This window comes from Elaeis guineensis, chromosome 14 (genome assembly GCF_000442705.2).
Source record: "Elaeis guineensis isolate ETL-2024a chromosome 14, EG11, whole genome shotgun sequence".
Classification (NCBI taxonomy): Eukaryota; Viridiplantae; Streptophyta; class Magnoliopsida; order Arecales; family Arecaceae; genus Elaeis; species Elaeis guineensis.
This window is the reverse complement of record NC_026006.2, coordinates 59,696,834-59,706,055: the sequence shown is the minus strand read 5'-3', so window position 1 is coordinate 59,706,055 and position 9,222 is coordinate 59,696,834. Positions and strand designations below refer to the sequence as shown.

The window sequence follows — 9,222 nt, the reverse complement described above, 5'->3', positions numbered from 1 at the left end:
AGAAATTATTTTTTTCTTTAAACTCCTAATAAAGAGAAAAGAAACATACATTCTTTCCTTTTTTTTTTTTTTTCTCCTTACTAATATTTTATTTTCTTTTCTTTTCTTCCCCAAACTCTCAACCAAGGCATTAGGAAATACCATAGCATTTGGCAATGCTTTGTTTCTCATTGTAAAGGTACTATTTTTTTTCTTAAAGTTTAAAACTTTTTGGTTTGTTTGATCGAATTTGGTTATTCTATCCGAAAAAATGATAGATTTTCCAGAACTGTGTTTTCTTCATTATTGGACCATGTCTATTAGGTTCATTTTTTTAAACTATTTGCTTTTAGATCTCCATGTATCGGTGAGGAAGTGTCATAACAATTGGCAACACTTTGCTTCTTATTTTCGTTGCACAATTTTATTTTATTTGAAAAAAAAATGGAAAAAAAAGGGCTTTAGAAATTGCTATAGAGCAATCACTTTTGAATATTCACAGTTCTCGATTTTTTTCAATGATATTGCATTTAATTTAACTAATTTAGTTGGTTGGTGCATGGTTAGTTGCATTCATGGATGCATAAGTGCTTGGTATCTCAAGTTGTTTATGACATATTTTTGTATATTTGCATTGGATCTGGCTGGATTTAATAGTCATATATTGTCAATACTAGAGTCCTGATCTTTGTTTTTCTTATTTTGGTCCATTGTAATTTTTCAAGCTACAATTTTCAGGAGATGACTACAAGATTGAGGTCTAGAATTATACGACACACTGATGCCAATTTACCCTTCTTGGGCACCTTGGTTACATCCGTACTGTTGAATTCCACAATGACTGCCCTTGGATTGTCAGTGCCAGTGATGATCAGACAATCAGGCTTTGGAATTGGCAGTCGAGGACTTGCATTTCAGTGCTGACTGGGCACAATCACTATGTATTGTGCGCCTCATTCCATCCAAAGGAAGACTTGGTAGTATCAGCCTCCTTGGATCAAACAATCCGGGTTTGGGATATTGGTGCATTAAGGAAGAAGACACTGGCCCCAGGTGATGACACCTTGCATCTTAACCGGATGAACACAGATTTGTTTGGGGGAGTTGATGTTATAGTCGAGTATGTGTTAGAAGGTCATGATCGTGGAGTCAATTGGGCATCATTCTACCCAAAACTTCCTCTTATTGTTTCTGGGGCTGATGATAGGCAAGTGAAGCAGGGGCGAATGAATGGTATATCCTCTATGGCCATTGTTCTACCTTTATTGTGTCAAGATCCTGAGTTGGATAATTCATATATAAAATAAGTATCTTATACAAATGGAAATATAGTGCTACAACTGGTTTGAATGTTTGGATGTGCCAAAAGATTGATATAATTTGTGATTATCCATGGCTGTAGAAGCATAACTTATGGTCTTATTGATTCTGTTTGGATTGCTTTAAGAGAATCAAAAATTTCTTGGAGAATTTTGAACTAGAATTTTCAACATAAAGCATAATTTTCATATTTAGTAATTTTATCCTTCCTTGCATGCCAACAATCACTATCTTCTGTCCATTTTCTATTTAATTAAACAACTATTATGAAGAAGTTTGGTTGTCGGAACATAAAACTTACAAGTTTTTCTGGTCAAAGAAATAAAACATGCAAGGATCTAATCGGATCTACTCTTTGTTTGGTAGATACAAGGACTTGGGAAGTGAACATAGATACAAGGACTTGGGAAGTGAACATGTTAAGAGGGCACATGAGTAATGTATCTTGTGTTATGTTCCATACGACGCAAGACATCATTGTGTCCAGCTCCGAGGAGAGAAGCATTTGCATTTGGGATGCTACAAAGCGGACACATTTCGGCGTGAACATGACCGTTTCTGGATTCTCGCTGCACATCCAGAGATGAACCTTCTTGCCGCAGGTCATGACAGTGGTATAATTTTATTCCAATTGGAGAGAGAACGCCCTGCCTTCTCTGTGAGTGGAGATACTCTTTACTACTTCAAAGACCATTTTTTTTCAATTCTACCAGTTTTCATCACAGAAGGAAAAGCAAATATGTATTATAAGAAGATTGGGTTCTGTATTTTTTAATCAAGGACCTAGAACACTGTCCTTTATCCCCACGGAAAATGCTATATTAACCTGTTCTAATGTTGATGGCGGGTCTTATGAACTCTATATTGTTCCCAATTATCGTGCTGCAAAAGGTGATTTTAAAGGAAGCAAAGAAGGGGAATGGGGGGTCAGCAGTTTTTGTTGCTCGCAATAGGTTTGCAGTCCTTGACAGGAGCAGCAATCAAGTATTGGTCAAAAATCTTAAGAATGAAATTGTGAAGAAGTCTCTTCTTCCTATCGTCGCCAATGCTATCTATTATGCTGGGACAGGCAATATATTGAGCAGGGATGAGGATAGGGTGGTTATATTCGATCTCCAACAGAGGATTATTCTCGGGGAACTTCAGACTCCTTCTGTTAAGTATGTTGTTTGGTCGGGTGATACGGAGACTGTTGCATTGCTTAGTAAGCATGTAGTTGTTATTGCAAGAAAGAAACTTGTGCAGCAGTGCACACTGCATGAGACTATCCGTGTAAAAAGTGGTGCCTGGGATGAGAATGGTGTATTCATATATACAACCCGGAACCACATCAAGTATTGCCTCCAAATGGGGACAGTGGGATTATCAGAACACTCGATGTTCCTATATGTTTAACCAAGGTTTCTGGGAACAATATCTATTGCTTGGATCGTGATGGGAACAACAAGGTCATACCAATTGATTCAATATAGTATATGTTTAAGCTTTCCCTTCTAAGAAAAAGATATGACCATGTAATGAGTATATGCAAGAGATCAAAGCTGTGTGGACAAGCTGTGCTTGCATATTTGCAGCAGAAAGGGTTTCCAGAAGTTGCTCTTCATTTTGTCAAAGATGAGAAGACAAGGTTTGATCTGGCTTTCAGGGGTGGAAATATCCAGATAGCTGTTACTTCTGCAAAAGAGATAGATGAGAAAGACTATTGGTACAGGTTACGCTTGGAGGCCCTTCGTCAGGGAAATACCAGTATTGTGGAATGTGCATACCAGAGGACAAAGAATTTTGAAAGACTATCTTTCCTGTATCTTGTAACAGGAAATATAGGAAAGCTTTCCAAAATGCTAAGGATTGCTGGGATTAAAAATGATGTTATGGGTCAGTTCCACAATGCCTTGTACCTAGGTGATATACGGGAACGTGTCAAGATCTTGGAGAACACAGGTCATTTGCTTCTGGCATATATTACAGCTTCTATTCATGGTCTTGTGGAGGTTGCAGATCAGCTTGCAGCTGAGTTGGACAATAAATTTCCCTCTCTACCTAAAAGGAAAGGCTGTTCTCTTCTGATGCCACCTAGTCCCCTCATGTGCAGTGGTGATTGGCCATTGTTGAAGGTCATGAGAGGAGTATTTGAAGGTGGTTTGGATTATGGAGGAAGGACAGGACATGAGGAGGAAGAAGAAGCTACTGGGGTGGATTGGGGTGATAATGATTTGGAACCTGTTGATGCGTCGGGTGCGATGCAAAATGGAGTTTTGGAAGTCAAGGATAGTGAGACAAATGAAGAGAATGATGAGGAAGGAGGATGGAACCTTGGAGATTTGGAGTTACCACCTGATGTCAATACTCCAAAAGCTACAGGTGATGCTCGCACCTTATTTGTTGCCTCTATTCCAGGCATACCGGTGAGCCAGATTTGGATTCAGAAATCATCACTTGCCGGGGAGCATGCAGCAGCTGGAAATTTTGATACTGCCATGCATTTGCTCAGCCAACAATTAGGCATCAAAAACTTTGCTATCTTGAAGCCATTGTTCATGGATCTATATATGGGCAGTCACACATACTTGAATGCTTTTACTTCAGCTCCTGTTATATCGATTCCTGTTGAGAAGCATTGGAGGGACCTCCAGCACTTGTGTATATACTATCTCAGCTGGACGAGAAACTTAAAAAGCATGTAGGGCCACAACACGGGAAAGTTCTCAGAAGCTTGATGGCTTTTTTCTCAATATCTTGCACACTATCCCTGTTATTGTTGTGGACTCTAGGAGAGAGGTTGATGAAGTCAAAGAGCTGATTGAAATAGCAAAAGAGTATGTTCTGGGCTTGAAGATGGAGTTCAAAAGAAAGGAAATCAAAGATAATTCGCTTAGGCAGCAGGAGTTAGCGGCCTATTTCACCAACTGCAATCTTCAGAAAATTCATGAGGCTAGTGCAGGCCAATGCCATGACCACCTGCTTCAAGGGAGGCAACTACAGTACAGCAGCCAACTTTGCAAGGATGCTTCTGGAGAACAGCCCAACCAAGGCTCAAGCCAAAAAAGACGACACAAGTGCTGCAGGCATGTGGCAATAGGAAAGATGCAAAGAAGTTGAATTATGATTTTAGGAATCCATTTGTTTTTGTGGGTCAACTTTTGTTCCTATTTACCGAGGGCAGAAGGATGTGTCCTGCCCTTACTGCTGGGCACGATTTGTTCCGGCCATTGAAGAGCAAATTTGTGCTACCTGCGAACTAGCAGTCGTGGGGCTGATGCATTAGATCTGTTATGTTCTCCAACTCAGACAAGATGATGAAAGGTACTTAACATACAATTATGTCAATCCTTTTCACCATGGTCTTTATCTTAGAGCTATCGTCTTGCTTGGTATATTGATTAATCAGAAAATAATGCAATAATATACAAAGAAATGTTGCTTTCGCGAGACTTTTTCCCTCCTTTTGGTCCCTCCCAGTTCTGTTGAGCGATGTGGGCTCCTTTCAGTTGAGGTTGTTCATGCCGGCAAGGTTCATTCGATTTGGAGGTGGAGTGAGGAATACATTTACGTGGTATTTCGTAAAGATTGTGTGCAGTTCTTTGACAAGACCTGTTTTGGCATGTCAGCACATAAAATATAAATTTGTCTAAATTTCTTATTTGGTGAAATGACTAAACATTGGCTTAAAAGTGAAGGACTATGCAGTTATGACTGATTAATTCAGACAGGACAGACAAAAGTGATACCCCTGTCTATCATTCAGGTTTCATTGTAGTTAAGTTGTCTGCTACAATACCCCTAAGAAACAACACCAAAGAAGAGCATTTGCTTTGTGCATTAATTCATTGCATGCCATGAATGAAAAAGATGCTCATACTTTTATCACTTTATTTGCAGTCTATCATAGCAATTTGGGTGGGTACAGGAGGATCTCCCTAACCCCATGGAACTGCTTCTCAATTCCACTTACTAGTCTGGTACAAAGCTTCTGTAGACCGAGGGCAAAATTTATATAGTAACTTTTGCTATTTGAACCTATCAACCATTCGGTATTGACTAATCAGGTATCAGGTTGCTGATCTAACCAGGCCCTTTTTGTTTGTTTTTTGGCACAGAACATGCCCTTCTTCGGCGATAAAAACCCCTTGGCAGTTGATATGCTTTGCACTCGATGCTGCCATTCTAGCGTTTGCTTAGGTAAATGATACGGTGCTTTCCATGGTAAGCTTTGAGTAACCTTCATCAGAGTGAGATATGGGACACACGGCTGGAAGTGTATTAGGGGACAAAATTCTCAAGATCTCAATCTAAGAATTAAGAAATATTAATTATCTGATGGATTTTGCCTGCATTGGTTTTATGAAACTAATACCCATCTCATCAATCCTTTGCAAGGCAATCCTCTGAAACTAGATCACTAGTGTTTAAAATGGATTATAGTCACACTTTTGCCTTGTTTAAAATGGATATAGCCAGGGAACTAGCTCACTAGGATCCCTTAGTTGGAATGAGTCAAATGAAACAGCCCCAATTAGATAAGTGATGAGGTAATGCATGTGGACTTCGAGCCATATAACCTTGTCATGTCTGATATATAGACAAGGGGCCCACGACAATATTTGCTTGATGTACACTTCAGAAATGACCTCGTGTGAAGCAATTGAAATAATCTCATTCCAAGTATTACATCGCAAGTGCCGTGTGCCACTGCCTATAGGAGTGTGGGGCCTTTTTCTTTTGTAAGTTGCGACTTGCAAGGGAGGGGAGCAGCAAGCCCACTTCAAGTCTCAACAACTCATTCCTGCTGAGAATCTCATTAATGGGACAAGCTTTAGATGCTACTAGCGTTGGAAAAATATGGACGAGGTTGGGTTCTAGGTTTTTGGGCTTCATTGGCATCACTTTGTCTGCATCATGTGGGCTTCTTGCATTTAAGGGGTGCTTGATTCGCGATCGAAATTAAAATCAGAATGACCAAATTTTCTGAAGTGTTTGATTCATGACCAGAATCGGAATAAAAATTTGAATCCATAGAAGAGTGAAGATTGAGTCTTAAGTAGATTGGACCATTCTTATTCCATCTCAGTATCAAAATCGAAATGAGATTTTCTCTAATCAAGTAGCTGGAATGTGAGCCATCCATTTCTATTCTCATTCCAAATCTTAAGTTTTCGAACCAAGCACCCTCTTAATGGAGAAGGATCGGGTTTTGTTTGAGCGTATTCATGAGAAAGATGGTTGCCATGTGAGCTGGGAGCATAGTCTAAGGATTCCACTTGAGGCGCGAGCTTTATGAATATTATATTATTTAGAATAATGATTAAAATATTTTTTTATCTAATCTAAAACTTTCATGATCTAAACGCAGTTCTCCCTGGAACTCGAGCTCCGAGTGGTCATAAGTCTCACTAGTTACTTGTCTAATCCAAAATTTTGATATTATTTCGTAATATCGACTAGTTACAAGTATGTGCAATTAATTTCTATCAAAAAAAAAAATACAGTAAACCAATCACGTCACACAAGATCAAGGAAAGGTCAACTGAATAAGTGTGGTCATATATTATGCATGATTCTAATGCAAGAAGTTTCCTATATACAAAATAGTCTATTAGTCGGGATATAATCATGATGTTCTCAAGTTTGGATATTGCAAAATATTTGAATAGTAGGTGAAGGGCTGTCCAAGGTGTTAATGACTAGGGATGGCAAGTATGGCTAACCCACTAGATATCCGATTAAATCCAAGCTAAGGCAAGTTTTACTTGATCCATTTAAATTCAGATGGGAATGAGTTCTAAATAAAATATCCGAAGTGGATTCCATTTGGTTTAGATGTAGATAATGATATGTCCTGCCTCGACCTAATCCAATATAACTTTTATCTAAATTTTTCATTCTACGGTTACAATTATTTTAAAATCTTGCATGATGAGTTGCTTACTAGATCGGATCCAATTTGATGCTTTTTGTCTATCTAATCTGACTCAATCAGTATCATCTAATTTATCTAACCCGATTCGAGGCATGTGACAAGTATAGGTATAAAAATTTTAATTGCAATACAAGTATGGAAATTAATAGATCTGACCCATATCTAATCCATTGTCTTACCTTTTCATGATACATTTTAAATATCTTGCGGGCCACACCAACTAGCCAACATTTTTAACTTAATTATAAAAAAATTAAAGAGTAATAAATTAAATGAACCAATTAAAAGTATAAATTACTTTTTTAAAAATGATATATCAACTAATACTTATAGTTGCAAACTAAGGCTTGCCCAATACTCATATCTCTTTGCTTAGTAATTAAAGGTTGTTAATTTGATTATTATGTCTAGATTGAGAATGCTTATAGTGTGGATAGATTTCTCTCTATTTCTTTAAAAAAGTTGATACTTGTAATTCTTTGAGGGTGCCAAATTACTCGCCGGGTAAAGTTAGTAATTATTGAATGATAATGACTTGGGCTTGAATCCTATCCAGTTTTCTCCTCCTCCTAGTTTTTTTTTTTTTTTTTTAAATAGAGTTGTTTGGTAAAAGATCATATGGAAATTGGTATGTACAAAATTCAAAATAAATGAGTTTCATAAAAATAATTTATTTCGGTTACTTTTCAAAAACATGTTTTGTTAAAACTAGCAGATCATATAATCTAAAAAATGACTTTTCGAAAAAACAAGGCATTTTCTATTTATCAAAAAAATAATTTTATAAAATGATATTTTATAACTTTTTTTTTGGGAAAAAGCCAATAATAGATAGCCTTTGGCATCGGGGCAGGCCAGCTTAGAATTATGGTACCCTTACCATATTCTTTTTTTCAAAAAAAACACACACACACACACACTTATAAGTTTCAATCATGAGTTTGACTAAATTAAATAAATCTACAACTTGAATGAACTCAAAGTTTCCATGTAGGATAGCATCTCCTTTTGTTTCTATACTAGGCACTCATAACTACAATAATTCTAAGTTGTTATTATCTTAATTGATATAACTTAATACATCCTGAGATATCGACCAATACAATGAATATACAGGGTATTATTTTTCATTTACATTTTTTACTTTTTAGATATCTCTTTTAGTTAATTTATTTCAATATTAACATCGAGAATGATCATCGATCTCTATTTTATTATATTAGTGAAGATTTTTTTTGATGAAAGTGAAGAATTTCATAACTCCAATTTGAATATGTTGATCGGCATAAATCAAAAATTCGATCCATTTGGATCACCCCACATAGATGACCAATACCATAGTTTCAAAAATCTTATTTCTAGGTGCCTTGGTCTTATCTCCATCCAATCAAAACTAGTTCAAAAGCCTAACTAATCGAATGATAGAACTAAAGAGAAAGTTGATACCAACCCAATGGTGCCTGCATTCATCATCCGGTTCAAACCTAATCAGCAACTACTTTTTCAACCATTGAAACCGATGAGCGGGACATGCCAGCCCGCGTGGCGCAACCCCAGTGGCTACGGAGCCCAATCGTGGGGCGCACACCGAACAGGGTGGTTGGCCCGCTCTCTGGGCGATCTATCGGCAATCGCCGCGTGGCCACGAAGCGACAAGCTCACGTGTGGACCGCGGCCACACTTGGGCCATGAGCCGCGTCGGTTAACGAAGTGGGTGGGCCCCTTTTGAGGCCGATATTACTCCACGAAAGAGTTGTGCTCAATTACTCAAGCCATGATTGCTTTCGGATGTGACTTGGTTTCTTTATCTGTCCTTTTTTTGATGGAATCCTTTGTCTGTCCTCTCCTTTTTAACTTTCTCCCATCGGGATCTTGGAAGGATGCTCCTTGGCTAGTGTTTTTTTATTTTTATTTTCATTTTTATTTTTATTTTTTTACCGAAACATATGGAAGAATCGCAAGTTGTTCGTGTACGTTTACAGAAGCATAGATGATACAACACAATT

The 9,222-nt window shown here is 37.7% G+C and overlaps 1 pseudogene; it reads left to right on the top strand.

Annotated features, from left to right (window-relative positions):
* The window catches only part of LOC105057540 (coatomer subunit alpha-3-like), a 6,420-nt pseudogene extending 759 nt beyond the window's left edge, over positions 1-5,661 (top strand).
* Positions 5,662-9,222: the final 3,561 nt, after the last annotated feature.